This window comes from Cyprinus carpio, unplaced genomic scaffold (assembly GCF_018340385.1).
Source record: "Cyprinus carpio isolate SPL01 unplaced genomic scaffold, ASM1834038v1 S000006753, whole genome shotgun sequence".
NCBI lineage: Eukaryota > Metazoa > Chordata > Actinopteri > Cypriniformes > Cyprinidae > Cyprinus > Cyprinus carpio.
The window spans coordinates 2639902-2659510 of record NW_024879352.1 but is presented as its reverse complement, the minus strand read 5'-3'; the positions used below and the strand labels follow the sequence as shown (position 1 = coordinate 2659510).

At 40.3% G+C, this 19609-nt stretch overlaps 2 pseudogenes; one reads left to right on the top strand and one right to left on the bottom strand.

Moving 5' to 3' along the window:
- The first annotated feature begins 2259 nt into the window (after positions 1 to 2259).
- LOC122144731 lies at positions 2260 to 8050 on the top strand (annotated as a pseudogene).
- A 7340-nt stretch (positions 8051 to 15390) lies between these two features.
- LOC109053119 lies at positions 15391 to 18878 on the bottom strand (annotated as a pseudogene).
- Between the last annotated feature and the right edge of the window lie 731 nt (positions 18879 to 19609).

Sequence of the window (19609 nt, the reverse complement as noted above, 5' to 3'; positions counted from 1 at the left end):
TAACGTGGTTGCACTAAACCGGGAAAAGTGCACTTGGAACGGCAGTCAAAACCCGTGATTTCCCACCCGTGAAACTTTTGTCACTCTGATCAATGTACTCCGAGTTCCGACGTCACACAGGACGCGCAACAACAACCAGACAGCCCCTACGGGAATCCTAAATGCCACTACGGAAGCAGTGTTATGCAAGTGGTACACGTTGAAAAAAACGATTTTTGGACATTTTGTAACGTGGCGATAAAAACTTGATGAGGAAAAGCGGTTGAAAGAGCCCACATTGTATGATGGCACACCAGGAAGATCCTACCGCAGCCCTATAAACTTAGAAACCAGCCAGACGTGGAGAGAGCCAGAATGAGGAATTGCCAAGACCGGATGGCCGTCCAAGCCACTTAAATGCATTGGTCCCGAGTTATGCATGAGTGGAGAGTGGTGACAGTGTCCTGGGAGTTGCATAATTAGCAAATGCAGCAAATGAGGCACGGGAGCTAGTCTACGCCAGAAGCAGTGCACAATAACGACACCAGAACACAGTATAAATCTTGCCTTGGCTAGCAGCACGGAGTGAAAAATCAAAACGTTTTCTTTATATCTAGTGGCCAGGATCCATGAGGGTTCAGTTCAGATATAAGTCCAGTTAGCCTAGGGCTAGACAATATATCGGGTGGACGATATGACCCAGTGCATCTAGTCAGTAAAGCGAGTGTTGGGCCCGAATCTCACCCCTGCCCGATTCTGCATCCCTCGTGAAATCGCCTACTGATTGCCTAATCCCCAACCCACACCCTAAATCCAAACCCCCCCCACACCACTACTCCTAAACCTACCTAATACCAGGGGGTTGCCTAATTGGTGCAGGGTGCAAATTCGGCACTACCACCGGTCCATAGATTAGCGGGTAAATCCCCATCACTGCTTTTCAAATGGAATGCAGCTGCATTTAATACACAGAGCCGTAGTTTATGACAAGCTACGCTATATTGAGTTCATTATCAAAGGCGATTACATCTTCAATTAATGAACTCGATATAGTGTTAGCTTCTCAGTGACTACGGCTTACGTTTGCAATCGTTAGCCAGCGTGTCTGTCGCTATGTTTGGCTGGTGCTTGTGTGGAAACTGCGTTGGACAGATGGTGCTGTAGGGAAGTGAGTGCGTTTGGTCGTGTTTGGTCTATATACGTATCTATCGATCGATCTATCTGTCTGTCTATCTATCTATATCTATTGTTTTATTTATCTTATAATCTGCGCTATCTGAACATCTCGTCTTACTACTCGTCTCTTAGTCACTCTCAATGCTCTCAAGGCGGGCTTTGGTAAATTCTCTCCCCAATGTGACGTACTGCAATGCATTGTGGGGGAAAGAGAGAATCGTTGCAAAACATGCTGTAAGAGAGTACCAACTTTTTGTATTTTATTCCATTTTGTGATACCCATAACACCCTAAAACACCAAGGATTAACAGTTTAAATGTTCATTACCAACAAGCAAATTTGCACAAATTCGTTGAAAATTAACCATGCAACACGGCCTTTTAAGCAGCACGAACGGTTTCCATTGTGGATTATAATAAGAATCGTAATGGTTTCTGAAGGATCATATGGACACACTGATACTAGAGTAATGGCTGTGCTGAAAACTTGGATGCTTTTGCCATGTGCAGGAATGAATGACATTTTGAAATATATTAAAATCAGAAAACGGCCATTTTAACCATGTAAAAATTTTGCACAGTGTTATGTTTTCATTAAGACAAAGCCCCATAGAGAATAAAGAAAAGAGTGGTGTGTTAATCCTAAAATGTTTCTATACCTTTGTAACCAGTCTTAAAATGAACTGTTCAGCATCATTCTGTGAACATGCTTAAATACCAGATATGGATGTTAAATGAAATGAATATGAACAAACTGACCTTAAGTACCCCTTTAGTCTGTAAAATGCACAGAAATGTGTCATGCCGCATTAAGCCAAATGGGTAACATGTGTCTTTGTTTTTCTGTACAGCATATTGAATAAAATATTGATTGATGTTTGAATGGGTTTTTTTTTTAAACATATTCTGATTCTCACTACTGCTCAGGATACAATTTGCTAGATGAGTCAGAAACACACGATACCCCAATGTGCAAATGCTCCAGCAAATTACATCATCTTTCCATCGTTCTTCCAGCACCGTCCACTCTTCAAGACTCGTGTAAAGACTTTTCCTCTGCTTTAACAGATGAAGAGGGTTTCTGATCAGCACCCCTCCCTCTGACATGCTGCCCACAGCAGAAGGAGGCAAAGGCAACGGCTGGCTCCGTGCAGAAGAGTGCTGGCATTTATGTTCGCCCACGGTATTTTCTCCTTATGTGCGAGGAGGCCAATGGTTAGGATGCTCTTCCTCCCTCACGCTACAGCATGGGTGGTGTAACTGTAACATTACAACGCAACTAGTGAAGGCAGAAAGGTGAGTGTAAAAGAAAAAAAATTCAGTAAATGATACACCTGTCAATTAAAATTTCTCGAGAGTATCTAAATTCTTTCAACTACAACTTAAAAAAAAACAAATACTTTTTTTAAATTATTATACCTTTGTTTAGAATGTGAATCAAATCTTTTGAAACGGCACTTGGTTTATAGAATAACCTTAGTGCGCAGTTATTTAGCTACACTCTTTTTATTTTATGACTTGCAATTGTATCTCTGTTTTGTCCAGTTGGTTTTGGAGGAGAGGAGATGATGGCTGAGCAGACGGGCCCTGGTTAGGCTGCGACTGGTTTCGCATTGTCCAATGTACCCGGACACATCTACATGGTAAACAATGCCGTCCCCCAGTGTGTCACATGATCAACCAACCAGCAAATCGGCTGGCAGCCAGACAGACTTCGCCATCATGTGTGGCTTGCTAAGTGTTGAGTACACAGGGTGGGTTAAGCCAGTCTTCAATAAAAGCTAGTGCGGCACTATAGTGTTTATTACAACGTTTGTGAATCTGGCTCCATTTATTATGTCAGTCATGTTTCGAGTTAGACGTGCAGAGAGAAAAGTACCCGCCTACCGCACATCAATGTCCTAATCTCTAGCATGTAGTGCGAATCCCATAAAATCAAACCATGAGGGACCTGGTTTCTCAAGTTAATAGCTATTCTATATACAAGAAGCAATTCAGTGTTTTTTTTAAGGGTCTATATTATGTGAGTGGGAAAAACCTTGGCCTTGTATGTTGGCAAGCTTTGTGATCCTGTGGGTGTTAATGTAAAACAATTCACACCAGTTTGAAAAAAAAAAGACCTCTCTGATGAACCTTGTGTATAATGTTATTTATCAAGAAACTATGTAATATATGTAAACTGATGGGCTTCTTCATCTGTATTTGCACATTAAATAAGTCATCTGTTTCCTTTCAAAACCCTGTCTTCAGTGCCCAGGTTGGCAGTCAGTTAGCTGAAGGATAATGATCCGTAGGCTTGCAGGAGAGGCCGTGTAACGTTCACACCGATCCAAGTCCGCAGGAGAATATGCTCTGAACTGTGGTGAGGGCGCCAGTCAGTATACGAGCTGCAGAAGTCGTGTGCTACGAGAGTTTGGCCTACCTGACGGGGGTGCAGAAACTCGCTACAGGTAACCCAAGCACAGCCTGTTGCGTGGAAACTGACAAGTGTTGCCATGGCTACCGTGAAGTCTCTGACATTCGTGCCAGTTGTAGTACCTCTGCCTTTGCCTTGATACATACATTATTTTCTCAGTGATTGAGGCGGACCCATACTGATTTGTTCAAATAAAAAAAAAATATTAAAAATAGAGAAGTTTGTATTCAGATTTCAACCTGCTTTAATGCATTGCAACTATCTGTATAAACTGTGTGTGTATGTGTATATACTCTAACCATACAAACAGTCCGGTTGCTCTTCTGCATTATTTGATAAAAGAGATACAGTAAACAACTATTTTAATAAACTATTTTAAATAACTTTCTATTTAATATATTTTAACGTATGATTTATCTTGTGATGGCAGAGAATACACTCAACATTTCTACTGTAATTATTTCACGTCAAAACTGACTTGGTCACTTCACAGAGCAAATAAAAAAAATTAAAAGACCTTCCTTTTACAAGAATGTCAACTATAGTTTACTGAGAGTGCAGTGTGTACTTGCAGTATGACTAATTTGTGGATGGGAACAACTGCATTCATATACCTCATGATCACACCATGTTGTTTTTGAATAGCCGGAGTGTTTCTCCAATTACTATGCCCTTGGTTTAGCAAATTCCTCTGAGCTCTTGAACTGCTGAGCTGAATCCTTGTCTCTTCTGTTCTCACCATTAAGTGACCAGTGAACTTAAGCTGGATAGCTTGGCAAGGAGTCCCAAAACCTCCTTTCAGCATACCAGACAAACCTCTTAAGTTCTCATTTTGAAGCATGTCTCGCACAAAAACATGCCCGCCAGGTCCTTTAAAACAAGTCTTAAAAGGCTTAAATGTTACAAGAAAGTCTTAATTATGATTTCAGGAGGTCTTCAATTTGGGGACAGAAAGAACAGAATTTGCGAACCAGCGCGCTCCCTCACCGTATGGCTAAATGTGGATAAAGTTCCATTAAAGATGAACTGGGCATTTATTTAAAAGAAACTGAAAACCATTGACACCTTCTTGCTTTGAAGGGACAGTGGTTAAATGCTTGGAAATCTACTTTTCACGTCTCTTTAATTCCCATTCATATTTGGTAGGCGTGCCTGCCATCCAATACACTGCGAGTTCCAATTATTATGCACAGTGGACTATTCCTGGATTCGGGTACAATAAAGAGTCAGATTTTTGTTTGTGTTGTTTTTCACATCTTTTTATATAGCTGGTATCAATCTCAGACAGGTTTGGTCAATAGTTTGCTAGGTCTTCTTAGGTAAATGGAAACCCTACTTAAAGAGGTTGTTCCACAGTTATAAAGCAAGGTCACAGTTCTCCTGAAACTATGATGGGAGAAAAAAAGATCTTTTCAAGATGAAAAGTATGCCCCCTGGCAATTGTCTTGCAAAAGGCATCCAAAACAAACCATATTTCATGAAAAGCTATAATAGAAATTATTGAACTGTCAAAAGATTTGTGAGTGGGGAGCGTAGAGCACAGAAGATACTGGGTCAGATAAAGATTTATTAAGGAAAGTTTCTGTCAAACAAATGAAACTGTATTTGTAATCAGCTGTAAAAAAGACCACTGCTGAGCAGCAGACAGGTGTTTGTCCACCGATACTGGAGTCTCAAGATCCTCTCCATGCCGACTGCACGCTGCGTTCAGTCATGCTAATTCAAGACCTCACCAAAGAGAACGAAACCTGCACAGTTATCTAAAAAGATGTGAAAAACAAACACAAACAAAAGTCGTGACTCTTTATTGTTGCCGCAAATCAGACGTAGATATGTCACCTTGCATAATAATTTGGCACGCAGTAGTAAATCACAATTAAGTTTGTGCTTTCGTTACCTTTTAATCAGAAATAAATGATCAGCTTTAAAATTCTGTGAATTTTATCACAAAATACAAACTATAAACGTTTTTTTTGAGACAGAGAGAGAGTGTAAGAGAAAATGTGTAAAAGTGTCAATTACCTCAGGAAAGACATTCATTGTACATAAATTTGATAGTCAGCTAGCAAAAAATAAAAACTCTAGAGAGAAGCATGTATTAACATTTATTATATTTTTACTTTACCTTGATGAAATCTGTCATGGGAATGAAAGATTATTTTCAATAAGCCTGTTTTATTGGAGTAGGGTTTTCCTGCAACACAACGATGTCTGCAGTTTCAGCACCTCATTTCTAGGACCCTTTAGTTTTTTTAATTATTATTTATTTATTGTATGTATGTATTTATGTATTAGCAGTTCATACTGTTTTATAGCACTTGCTATTCAATTCTGTATATTATTATTTTTATTAATTATGTAGTTGTTTAATTGTATACACTGAATTATTGTCCTTTCATTTAGTTATTGTCCTAATGTATTCATTCAGCTGCAGCAATTCACGCCTGATGTGACCCACTTAAACATAGTACAGTAAACGGTAAAAACAATTGCGGTACAAATTAATGTGTTTATTAGTACATTAATACATTTAAAATAATTTGAATACAAATACTAGTTTACAACATCTAGCACCCACAGTGAACTGTTTTTGCACAGCTAAATAGGCTAAATGGAGATTGCTGACATCACCTCACACCTACTAAGTTCACGCCGAGCTCTTTCATCAAAAATAATGATCTGTGGAAAGATAAAAAATTAATAGTTTCCTATGATCTAGTCTTTAAATATGTTGTTTGATGTTTGAATCGGGTCTCTCTGTTGGAGTAGAATTGGCCCTAAATGGCACTGCACAAAACAGGGTCCTAGTAGAAAGCGGTCCTGACAATGCGGTATGGCAGTGAAAAAACCCCGTATTGGGGTTGTTTTTGTTCTGACCCAATGTGAAAATCGATCTCTTTGTTTTTTACCTGCAAACACACGGCGCTGAAAATATGCTTGTATAGTCATTTTTACAACTTGTTCAATAACTTGTTCTTGAACTAGACATTTGCCGTACCCCGACTCAATAGGTATCAGTTTGTTATTAATGTGCAGGTCTTGAAAATTTCGTAAATTTTGAGTTAAAAAATCCAGCAGAAACCCTTTGTAACACGTACTGGGTTTAAGAATCCGCACAAACTCTTTCCCGAGAGGAGCGTTTTGGAGACGAGAGTCCCGTCCTGGCCTTACGCAATCAGGTCGCTGCCGGCGTCACAACAGTACACAGCGGGTGAAGAGCATGTTCACTGACCTGGAGGCTCTGGTTTGGATTCCGCCCCCCTCTGCCCTCCTCCTCCACCCTACCATCCCCGGCACCCCGGGCCATAGCCAGCAGCAGTATAAAACGGGTTGGAGTACCTCGGTCCCTCCCCAACCTCCTCAAGATCTTTCTCCTACCCCACTGCAATCATGCACTCATCACAGGCAGCCCTCTTCCAAGATGGGCAGCCCAGTCTATCCACCAGGAGCCAAGCCTCAGCCCCCAGACTGCACTAATGCACAGGGGGGGAGGAATCTGCATCCTGACACGCAAATGGTGATTAAATACTCAATATAGTATACTCATTCTATCATCTAATTAATTTAGTTTTATATTGTATAATTTTTTTTTTTTTTTTTTTGTCATGTGAAATGTGTAGATTTATGTAGGATTGGTTATGAACTGCACTGAGAAGCTATTCTATATTATTTGTCTAAATAAATCAAGGAATTTAGGCATTGCACATTGATTATGGGACAGTATGAAAACTGGGTTTTCATTTTTGAATTGAGCTAAAGAATACATTTAATTGTAAATGCTAATTATCTCATTTATACTCTGTTCTAGCAGAACATGTAGCCTGTTATCAACGAAGTTTATGCCGGACATCGCCATGGGTGTTTCGGCAAATGCGAGCCTGAAGGCAGCGGGCGCCTTCTGGAGGTCTCCATAGGAGGTGGAGAGTCACGAAGCCCACCCTCACCTTTCTACAGCTCCTCCCATCTCCCAGAGCTACTCTAGTCGTCACCCGCGACTTTCCCGTAAGCGGCACGCAGAGCGAACCCCAAGCCTGAGGGCCCACAGCCTGACTTCCCAGATCTCTACGAAGTTCCCAGGCGTCACGTGCCTCCCACAGTGGACCGGACTCTATATCCACGGCCGTCAGGCAGGTGGTGGAGCACCACCTCCATCCTACTCCGAGGCTTCAGAATCCCTTCGCATGCGATGTGCTGGAACAGCCTCAGCAGAGACTAGGGCTTGGCAGTCGTCCTCACAAGGGAAGGCGTGCACAAGCCGTGGCAGAGGCCATGGCCCGTAAATGAGACAGACCTCACTGTGGGCTTGGCCCCTCCACAGAAACAGTATGAGGAATGGCCCATGGGACGCCGGCCTGCCAGAAGGAATGGGGCTGAGCTTAGGAGCGAACGTTGGGTCTGGGACGAGGGAGGTTGGGTACCCGAGACCGCAGGTCCACCCAGCAAACCTGAATATCCCTACAGAAAGTCTGCCCATCTCTGACCCCTGATTAAAAAGAGACTGAGGACTGATTTAAATATGCCGAAGTGTAAGCTAAACAGGTGAGGCGACAGCAGTCCTGCACTTGTGTTCTTTCGAGGGACGACAGTATTGAAGTGATGAACACCCATAAGCTACATGAGTGGCTGCTTTTCGGCCAATGCTAGAGGGAGATGTTGTGTAAACTGCTCGGATAGGTTTGAAACCCAGTAGGGAGGAAGGAGAGCTTGGTTTGGTTGTGTGCACTCTGGAAAGAGTGTCAAAAAATGCAAAATATTTTAATCTGAGAGGTCCAAGGACTTATTCAAAGCCCTGAAATTTCTTTCCTTGTTATGTATATCCAGGTTCTCAGATTCCCTCACTGCTGCATATTAATGTACAGATATCACAGTATATTTCTTTAACTTTCATTTCCCTGAACAAGACCTCTTAATGACTGGAGAAATACACATTCATCTAGATGCACAGATTCATTCTTTAGGAGTAAAGTGAAAAAAATATGAACGAGGCACCAAGCTGCAAACTCTATTATTTGTCTAGTCCTTGGACAAACGGCTCTTCTTCTTTGAGGGCAGAGTGGGCAGTAATAGCTCGTGTAATCTGCTGCATATGCCGGCTTACATTAGCTTGTGCAATTTAACAGCCCAAGATGGAACACAAAAAGAGAAAAAACAAATGAAATCCCCGTCTCCTACATATGAGGGCAACTTATCAGGCATTACAGTGGCACAAAGATGCACCATTAAATGGTGAATGGGGCTTTGTTTTAGCGTGTTCCACAACTCAGATCTCAGATTCATTTCCAGGTGTATTTAACTTTAAAAACTATCTGTCCTCTCTCAAATCAAACATCATTTGGCATCTCTCTTGCATTCAGTATCTTTCCATGGCCGTGCAGTTGGTGGCATACAGAGAGAAATGCAAATATGGGTTGATCATCATTATCAGCCTCGTCTCCTCTAGAACTGTACAGGACGCTCAACCAAAACCAACTTCACACCACATCCCTCTGTCCTCTGGTTCAGTAGGATGGCAGCAGTCCATATGGCTGGGAGTTCATTAGCTTTCATGTGCTGCTTCTGTCAGCAGATGACCAACAAATTATGATGTCAGGAACAGAAGGCTTTGCAAAAAAAGATACTCCTTGGAAGTGTCATGGACACAAGGATTTAAGAGTATGGACTTTGATTTGTTACACAACACTTTCAGAAACAACATCATACACACTGCTGCGCACCATACCTATAGAGGAAGTGACTATTTTAAGCTTTTTAACATCTGAAATACCTTGGATTCTTAACTAATGTGCAATAGTGCAGATTTTTCATTTTAAAATATTCATTTGCTTTTCTCCTATAAACCTTTCTCAGTGGATTATACTGACACAGCAAATATGCAGGCTAGTTCACCCACAAAATGCAAATTCTGTTTGTCATTTCATCATTCTAGCTGTTCCAAACCTGTGTGGACTTCTTTTTCTCTCTATAGAACACAAAAGAAAGATATTTGGAACCAAATGTTTTTGTACATACATCAAAGTCAGTGGGGGTCCAAAACATCAATACAGGGATTGCACCCCATTGGGCTTTCATTGTTGGCCAAAAAACTGGATGACATTGTTCAAAATATATTTTTGTGTTTGTTGAGGAGAGAGAAAATATATCACACAGATTTGAAAACCACATCAGGGTTAGTGAATGATGAAAGACTTCTGCATTTTGGGTGTTGAACTATCCTTTTAAGATAATCAATAATAAGCCTTTCACCGCAAGGATGAAGTGGTACAGTATTCTCACATCAGCTCAAAAATTACATATATAAGAATCTCTCGTTCTGTTAGACTGGATGGCCTCTTGTTGAATATCCAAAAGATTCCTCAGTATAGCTCAGCCCACATTTTCACTTTGAGTGCTTTCTTTTGGAGCACAAGAAGCTTTTATTGGTTGAGCACCAAGCGTACTGATGAAATACGAAGATATGTACTTTATATCTTAACCCTCCACTTCCGGTCAGGATTAAAAGTGGCTCATAGACCATTATACGCTGGTTAAAAGGCTGAGTTTCAGTTTCAGTTTTTTTGTTTCTTTTTCAAAGAAGCCCACCGTTAGTACCAAAGATGCGTTTGGGAGGATGTTTGTGTTTTGCGTGAATCTCTGAAGCGATTTTATTTGTATCTACCGGGTGGGGCTTTCCGCAACTTAAACTGAAACCTCTTTGCGTTGAGGATTCATGTTTATTACACAGACTTCTTTGCAGGTGACTGTGACCATAAAAGGAAAATTATCATACTATTGATTTATCGACATCTTCTCCGCACAGGCACCCCTGACTTACTGGAGTTGGCCTTAAGAGCTGTAGAGGTTACTGCTGTATCTGTAGTTACGGACTTAAGACCTTACCTTTTGGGCAAATCTAGTTCTGCGTTAGATCATCCTATGGCCCTGTGCCCAGAGAGGACTCTACCTTCTGACCAGCGTCTTCTTAAACAGATTTCAGTCAAATTCTCGATTTTTCCTCTTTATATTCTTATCAACTTATCAGACACTCTTGAGCCTCTCAACCTTGAGCATTTATCATTGAGGGACCAGAACCAACAGCTGGAAATCAGATTTTCTTTCACTTTCTCACATATGTTCTGTAAGGAAGTTCCTCATCTTCTTTCCTTTTTTTACTTGCTGTTTTATTAGATTCAAATAGAACAGTACAGTTAAGATGTTTGACGCAGAAAGTGCGGATGGTTATAATCTTGCACGAGTAATAACCTCAATCTACCATGATCACAGGTGTTATTTTGGCCGTAAAGCATTGTCCATATAGCCTTTGTCGTTTTTTCAGAAATGTTAGCTGCCCGATGCAGTTGCAGTTGCAATGAACGGGTCTCCTGGACTCCTACTGTAGCCAACCTCTTGAGTCAAGCCTCTGAAAGTGTCATGAACCCTGGGGAGAGCTCGTTCACCATCCGCCAAAGCTTCAGAGAGCCGATCCAAAAATAGATCCAAAACGTCGACCTGGGGGTTGCAATTGTATCTCCTCCAGAGTAGTGGGAAGGTATCTGAATCGGACTGGAAGATTGTAGGAGGCTATTTGTCTTTTCTGAATCTCAAGGACGTAGCTCTGCAGTATTTCCTCTCTGTTGCCAGGCTTATCAGCTACATGAAGATTTCAGTCCCTGTTGAAAATCGGTTACCACCTTTTTCATTGGCGTATAAACAAACTTCATAATATAATGACTATTTGAGCTTTCAGTAAAAACGGATCTGTGGTATCTTTTAAAATGCAATGCATCGCAGCCTCTAATAAGGCTATCTTCCTCTGACCTCATTCCACAGCACAAGGAGAGATGAGTGAATCCGATTTACTAAACTACAATTCTTTAGCAATAAAGATATTTTAAACCACGGATTTGTTTCACAGAGCAACGTGGGGTCTCACTCATAAACTTCATTGTAAACCTTGCTGGATCCTCCAGGTTTCTTGTCAGCGTGACCGCGACATCTCAATCTATCCTGTCACCAGCTCACATGTCTCTCATTTTGATGTGTCAGGAAGACTTGTCAAAAAGCGCAGTTATCTAAATTCTGGTTTGACTTTCCAACTTCTATTTTTTGAGCTGTGGGTCAATCCCTCTGTACCAATAGCATTTTTTGAATTGGGTCTCTGTGGTCTACGACAGCAAAGACCTTTCAGTGATATTTTCATGTTTTTTTTTTGTTTCCTCCCCTTTTTGTATTTTTTATTTTGCCTGTTTTTATGTAACAGTTTGCATGTTAGTTCTGATTTTCCAAGCGACTGCGTTACCTGCAACTGAAACTGCCTCTGCTCCGAGCACGTGAGTATTGGCATCACACTTGCTCGCGGCAGCCAAGAGGAGATCTGAGGCTGTCATGTCTTCTAGAGAATCCACTCTCCTGCTAACCATGACCCAATATCCTACGATGGATATTTAGGCCTACTGCTGCTACTCCAAAGATTTTCCTGCTACAGTTGAGAGAATTATTTCTTGCCGCCACTGCCATCCCAGCCATCCTGTCCCATGTCCAACTCCAGCTATGTTCTTTAATCTTTTTAAGGGGAAGGTTAGGAAAACTCCTTTGATCGCTTCGCCTCTGCGAAACTTCAGCAGGCCCATTTTGAACTGCTAGTCCTTTATATTTCATGTTACAAAACACCAATCAGATCAGCTATGAGGGTGTGTTGTGATTTTTTATGTATGAAGCCAAATGGCCAATTTAGTTGGGGTATTATTTTGGTATTTTGATGATGCACACTGACCATCATACTATTACATTTCTATCACAGATGCTATTTCAGGTCATGTATCTGAGGTTTTGATCAGATGTTTGGGCTTGCTTCCCGGAGAGACTGTTAGGTGAATGAATTTGGGAAAATGCATTTGAGCTTGCCCAGACAAGGAGCTTGAATCATTGTTGTAGTCTGTCCTGTAGAACTCAACTTCTTTTGTTGTTTGATGTAACTTTTCCATTTCTTAAGAATACTGGGTTTTCGTTTTTGGGAGGATGAATTTGGGGCTACTATACTTGACATCATCCTTAACGCAAGAGAGAAAGAAAAAAGCTAGAACTGATGAAGATTTACCATTATGCGCCTAAATTTTTTGATGGTATTATGGGTAAACGTTTGTCTTGGGTATGGCGCCCTCTGTTTGCTTCTATGATTTACTTTGCACTGAAACATCTGTTTATATTCACGTTTTAGTTTCACGCTGAGTCATTTGTCTTAAACATTCGCTTCCTATCCTTTTAGTATATTGCATGGCATTGCATTATTTATCACACCTCCAAGTGCCGCAAGGCCTGAACTGAGGCTTGTTTATGGATTCCCTGAGGTCAGGGAAGATTGTTTGTAGACTTATAGTCGAATCCTCCGGTTCTCCTTCGTGCTATCTCTCTTACTGAGACGCTTAGTGCCTTCCCCTGCCTGAGGCTGGGCTTCCCATCCACACCCTTTTGTCCTTATTGCAAGCCCCTTGCCTACACAAACTCTGTTAACCGTCTCTTTGTCAATACTGTAGCCAACGCATAGTGTGCATAATGTTATTTGTCTTTTTTTTTTTTTCCTTCAAAAGAATATTTCAGATTTTTGGTAACCTTGGCGATCACAAGGCCTCAGAAATAGGTTTTGGTTGTATGTAAATGTAAAGTTTTTTTTTTTTATAAAAATATATAAACATGCCGATTCTATTGAGACTTTGTGTGCCGTTGCATAGATTTTGTTGTGGTTGGTGTGTGTGGTGTGGTATATATATACAACGACACACCATACACACACACAACAAAAAGCATTCTTTGTGGAGTTGTGGAAAGTGTCTATTTTCTATCTTTTTCTTTTGTGCCGTGTAAAATAAAATCACACAAAACATAAAAATAAAAAAAAAAAAAAAAAAAAATAGTATAACTTTACTCTGCATTAGTGACTAAGTCCTGGAATAAATAGTTTTTGAGTATATGAGTGTGTTTTGTTTGTTTCTGTTCGCACAGGTAGCCGTGAGTAACCTTGCCAATTAATTGGGGATATATATCACACATCACACATACACACCCACACAAAAAGCATTCTTTGTGGAGTTGTGGAAGTGTCTACTTTTTCTAATTCTTTTTCTTGGCCTGTGTAGTTATGATCTTTATCTCTGCAATTATGACTAATGCTTGGAAATAAATTTTTGAGTTTATAATTATGTGTTTTGTTGTTTGGTTCGCCAGGTTGAGCATGATTAACACCTTGCCATTAGTGGGCAAATGGGCGGGGGGAACCACAGCGGTGTCTCGCTCACTAACAACACAATCTGCATCGAAACACTTTCATCAGAAATCATGATCTGTTTCCACACTGAAATGTAAACGGTAAATTTTGGAATGAATTATAAAACTAACTGAAACCACTATGTATGCACTATCCCCAGAGCCTGGAGGCCCCTTAATAAATGTCAATCCTATTTATATATATATATTAATATCTCTATAATATATATCAAAGTACTTATGGATATTGTTTGAGCCTGTTTAATGTAGTTACAAGCTACAGGCACGCATCCCTCAAGACTGATCTGGCTTCATGAGTAGTTTAAAACAGTTTTTCCCCGTTACATGTTCCTTAGCATACCTGACAGTTAAGTTGGATGAAATGCCTACAGAATTTTTTTTTTTTGTGTTATTCTTGAATTAAACAGTTTAGATGTATAACTATTAAACAGCAGAACCACCCATATTCATAAGATAAAAGGAAAGATTGTAAGCAGATTGAAAGCCGAAAAAACTAACCAAACCAATAATTAAGGGAAAACGAGTACATCTCAAAGAGGTCTGATACAGTCCCTCAAAGTGTCACACCACAAATTGTCCTCAATCGTTTCTGGTGGCGTGTGTATTTCCTCATGTACTCTGGCTGTGGGTACACTCCAAAGGGCAACGTCCCGGCAAGTAGCGCCATCCCAGTAAACATTACAAGCGGGGTACAATTGGAGTCCAACCACCATTTCAGGATAACCCTTTTTGCGGCATGCCGTGTAAGCACACAGCAGCAACATATATACCGTGACAGATGAAGCACTCATTCAACAGAAGTGTTCCTGGGGATAAACTGAGACGCATCACGCAGGCCCCAAATGTATTACCTATGTTTATTTCTCAAAGATAGAACATTAAAACGTAACAGAATCTACGAACACAACAAGGTTAAAAGCAAGATCAAATGAGTAAAGCGGTACTAGACAATTTGCACCAATTGGTAGCCTCCACATAACCTCGGAAAAAGCGCTTTCATGGGTTTAACAAACAGCATATTTCGCCAATAGACCACTATTCTACTCCAGCCTCAACTGAATCTTGAGATATCTGCCATCTCATCAGAACAGCAATGAATACTGCGACTGCAGTCCATGTGAATTGTGACTTTTCCCTAATAGGCCCTCTGTAAAATAACAAGGCCATGTTTTTTAAATAGCTTAAAACAGAGATTTCCTGACGGATTGACAAAAATCATATGTCAACATTTCTGTGACACCTTATAGAAGTGCTTTTCTTCCATAAAATCCATTGCTTTTTGTATCTTTCCATATAATCGCATCTCTGGGACACGGTAGAGCCAATCAGCACAAGTTGAAACAGAACGTCAATCTCAAATCAAGGCCCTTGGCCAGGTGTTGGAAAACTATCACTATGCAAGGTCAAAATCATACAGGTTTGAGGGCCTGAAATTGAACTGCTCATATTTATTTTTTTTTACAAATCCATGGGTGACCTTGAACTGAAACAGACTGGGGGGGGGGAAATGAAGGATTGCATGGGGCTGGTATCTGCTTGAAGTGGCGAAGAGTGAAAGGCTGTTTAACTACTGCAGTAGTACTGGCCATGCGTTGGCTCGTCGTCTCTTGCGCTTGTTGCTGCTGTTCAAGAATTGACGGATGTCCTCAGGTGTCACCACCTAACAGGGAAGGAGAGGAGGAGAAAATAAACACTAGACACTCACAAAAGCTTTACCTTCAACTACACCACACATTTAAAAAAATAAAATAACAACAAAACACATTGAAAACCTACCTTTCCTTCTGCTGCAAATCGCTGCAGGTAGTCCTTCAGTTCTGTCTTCATGTCATTATATTCTGAGGAAAAATTAAATGTCAGCTTCACAGTTGATACAATTAAAAACATTTGAAATCCAATGTCAATCAGAAACGCAATTAGTTTTTGCTGTCACACATAAGAGGATATTGGAGGTACCACTAAAACTCCCTAACCATGGATGATCTCCAGCTGCTGAACCCGATTTAAGTTGTTTAGAGCTGACATCAAGGGGTCGCGACCCTCGGCTCCACCTGCTTGTTCAGCCTGCTCTGTGGACTTACCCTTGTTTTCATACGCCAGGACAGTGTCCATCTCATCCGTGAGGAAAGACACTCCTGCATCTGCATAGAGGACCTAAGCAAAGAAAGCAAAACATGAGACTAGGAACATTTTTTTTTTTTTTTTTTATGTTCTAGAATTGCATCAGTTAATCAAGGATGAAGCAGTGCCTATTTTTATGTTTAAATCTCCTCTGTAATGTGTGTTTTTGATCTGTACCTTGCCAGTCGGTGCAGTGGCAGAGCTTTGTGCGCCAGGCAGAGGGCCAGAACACAGCAACCCTGCAGAGTCCGGCTCTTCCCCGAGGACCTTCATCTCTCTCAGCCTGCAACCAGAGCACGCAACCCTCCTCTGAGGAACCTTCGGTTTCTTCCTGGTCTCTTTTCCGCTTACCAGGCGGACGTCCCATTGACCTGCACCTGACATCAGAGAGAAGGTCACCAAATCTTGATCACTAATTCCTCTCTTCCGGTGTTAATTGTTAAAATCATTTAAAATTTCTCAGGGATACAGCGGAGTTGGCATTCTTGCTAACAGCAAAAAACAATGTGGTGCAAATTTATAACTCGATTCTTTCAAATTCAGGCTTTATCGAGACCGTGACGCACGTGAGCTGACCCATTCCCCCATGAAAACTCTTTCAGACATGCATCATTTAACAGAACTACTGCCCCCTTGTGGGTGACCTCCTCCCCTGGCTTACTTCATAAAACAAAGGCAAATCTGTGTCTAAAACGGCTTTAAATCATCAGTGCATCTAATGTCTTCAAACACTTATTCAATGAATACAAGTAGCAGATTTAAGTTTGGCTGTCCGCAAAAAAAAAAAAAATGAACAGGGAATGAATGAAATAAAAATGCCATGAATCAATCCTCCCATTTAGAGACACATTAAGTCGACAGTAAGTACCTTCTCCTCTACAGGGCTCTTCGGGTTCTCATTTTTAATCTTCTTCTCCTCTTCATCATTTTCTACCTCAACCTTCACATCCTCCTCTCCTTTGCATTGACTTACTTTTGTTATGGCTGGCACTGAAGCAAACAAGACAAAATAAACCTTCACAAATGTATATATGTTGTAAACACTGTTACTTTTGATGCCTTTCGCTCTTTTTAAAGTTAACGTTGCACTAATTTTCATATTACATATCTGTAAAATGCAAAACGGAAGCAGAAAAAAATATATTATATTACATCAATATGTGCAGCATAGTTCCAAAGGAAAGGTGTTTTATTCCATGCACACTCCACAGATCACTCTTGGCAGCTCCACACTAAGTCCTGGCACTACGCAGCCTAAATGCTGAGAGAAACACACTTAATGTGGTCTCAACCATTTTCAACCTGAATACATTACTTGGCTTATCTACACAGCCAAAGAACGCTAAATCATGTTCATGTCCTGCCTGACTGCAGTCAGATCTGAAACTAACCCGACCATGGAACCAGTCTTCACACACAATACACCTGGATTCATCTCATCAGCGAACCTGAAGACACCAACATGGTCCATATATGGTTTGAAGCCCATGTAATATAATATAAGCATGTCCAAATATTCAGTAGCTTCTTATAAAATACATTCAAATCATGAGTAGGGGTTAATAAATTAAAATAGTAATATTCAACTACAATATATGAAAACAGAATTATAGATAGAAAGAATATTATAGAATGCATCTGAAATTAAAACCACACGTTACCTCATCCTCTGGATCTGGGTAGGGTCTGTCACATGTGCAATACAAGCCAAAAAAATTGTGGCTGTATTTGTTCCCTGAATTCACTTTTTCTTTATCCTGTGTGACAGAAATCCATACAGTTAGTTCTGAAAGTGAAAAGTTAAAAATTAAAGTTAAAAGTAACTTACCGCAAATAGCTTGCAACTCCCATTTCCCCCAAACTTATCATTCCCACAATCACATCGGGAAATTCCTGGATTATCATAAGGTTTAAATAATGAGTGCAGCCAGTAAACAAATATGTAAAGGAAGAAAACACACCTCATAATCCTTACTATCATAGTGACAAGAATATTAATACAAATTAGATTAAAAAAAAATATGCAAAATGTAGACAGAACCTCATCAGCAGACCATGTTCATAATGTCAGTCAATCAGACTCTGCTAAATGGGTTAAAGCAACAGCAAATGTACTTTCTAACATAGCTTCACAGCTTGAGTGGTTATTTTAGATGGTTTGTGGGAATATTCACCTCTTGGTATAGAGCTCAAAAGGTTCATGGCCTTCATGGCACTTGTAGGAACATGCCAGACAGATGCCAGCTGGCTCTCCTCCTTTTGGCGTGCAGGTGTTACAGAGCATACAGCTCTGCCTGACGCTCACATATCCCTGTCACAACAATAATCCCACCACTTTTGTTTTCAGGACATATACAATTATCATTTTAATAAAGAGGTGCATGCCTTCTGCATGTGCTGGCAACTACGTTACGGTTAAACGCACTGAAAAGGCATCCTGCTATTATCTGTTTAATGCATAACGTTTATTTCCCAACATACAGACCAGCATCGACGCAATTAATAATATTTTATGCTAAACCCAACATCAAAACAATCCTACAAACAATTTGCAAGATATATGTTGAAAAACCGAGATGAAACAGTCTGTGTCAATGTTTTAATCCGCATGCTAAAAACTGATATTATGAAAGGTCTGCGTTTACATAAAGACGTCAAACCTCTGGATATGAGCAATTTCTCTGAATCACACTCTGCCTCCAAGAACCAAGCGGAGGGCTTCGTTTCTCTCAGCTCTTCGATCCTCCTCCAGACGTTCCACCAGAGATACAGTAGCCTCCTCCTCTCCATCATTTGCCGCCATCCTTGAAGAGACGAGCGCAAAAAAAAAAAATATTTCTAGTTCCTGTTCCAGGGCACGAAACGAGTCACGAACGAACTCAGCTGTCAACGAGATCCCGTTTTTGACTGGAGACAGCGGGTCCTCTGTAACAGAACTAAAGGCCTTTAGATGTGGGAAAGTGTCTTGCAGTTTGAACATTACTTAACCCGACCAAATTTTTCGGGCTTGACAATAACAAAACACAATGCTGCTTCCGGGTTTATGCAAATATAAGATGTTTTGGGCCGGTGAGAGTTGCGAGACGTTGTAGAATAGAAATTTATTATTTCAGAGCTATTTTTTTCTGACTGACGTTTATTATTACATCACACCCACATTAGGTCAATGATTCCGGATGAACAGAAAATATGGATTTTTTCGCAAAACCAACTCGATAGGTCAGAGTTCAAATGCGGTAGATCAGTGATTTGCCATGTCCACTTATATACCGATTAGTGATAATTAGTGTAGATAAAATCAACACCCTTATGGAAATATAATCATATGTTGTAATGATCATTTAAATCGGACTAATTTTCCAATTGTTTGTCATAAATCAACATTTTTGAATCAAAATATGACTTTCTGTTATCAACAGACATTTGGTTTCATGCATGTCCACTGTAGAGGACACCAGGACTAAATGCATGTTTATTACACATTTTGAGACACCTCAAATGAATAGTGAAAGAAATTATATTTCAATATTCCTATCCTCAGATTCCTTATGAAATTAAGATATTATTATGAAAATTTTGCCAATTGTTACTCCCATTTTACACTTCTTTTTCATTAGATGTTGCCCCCAAAAACACATTAATATGCCACAAATAACATACA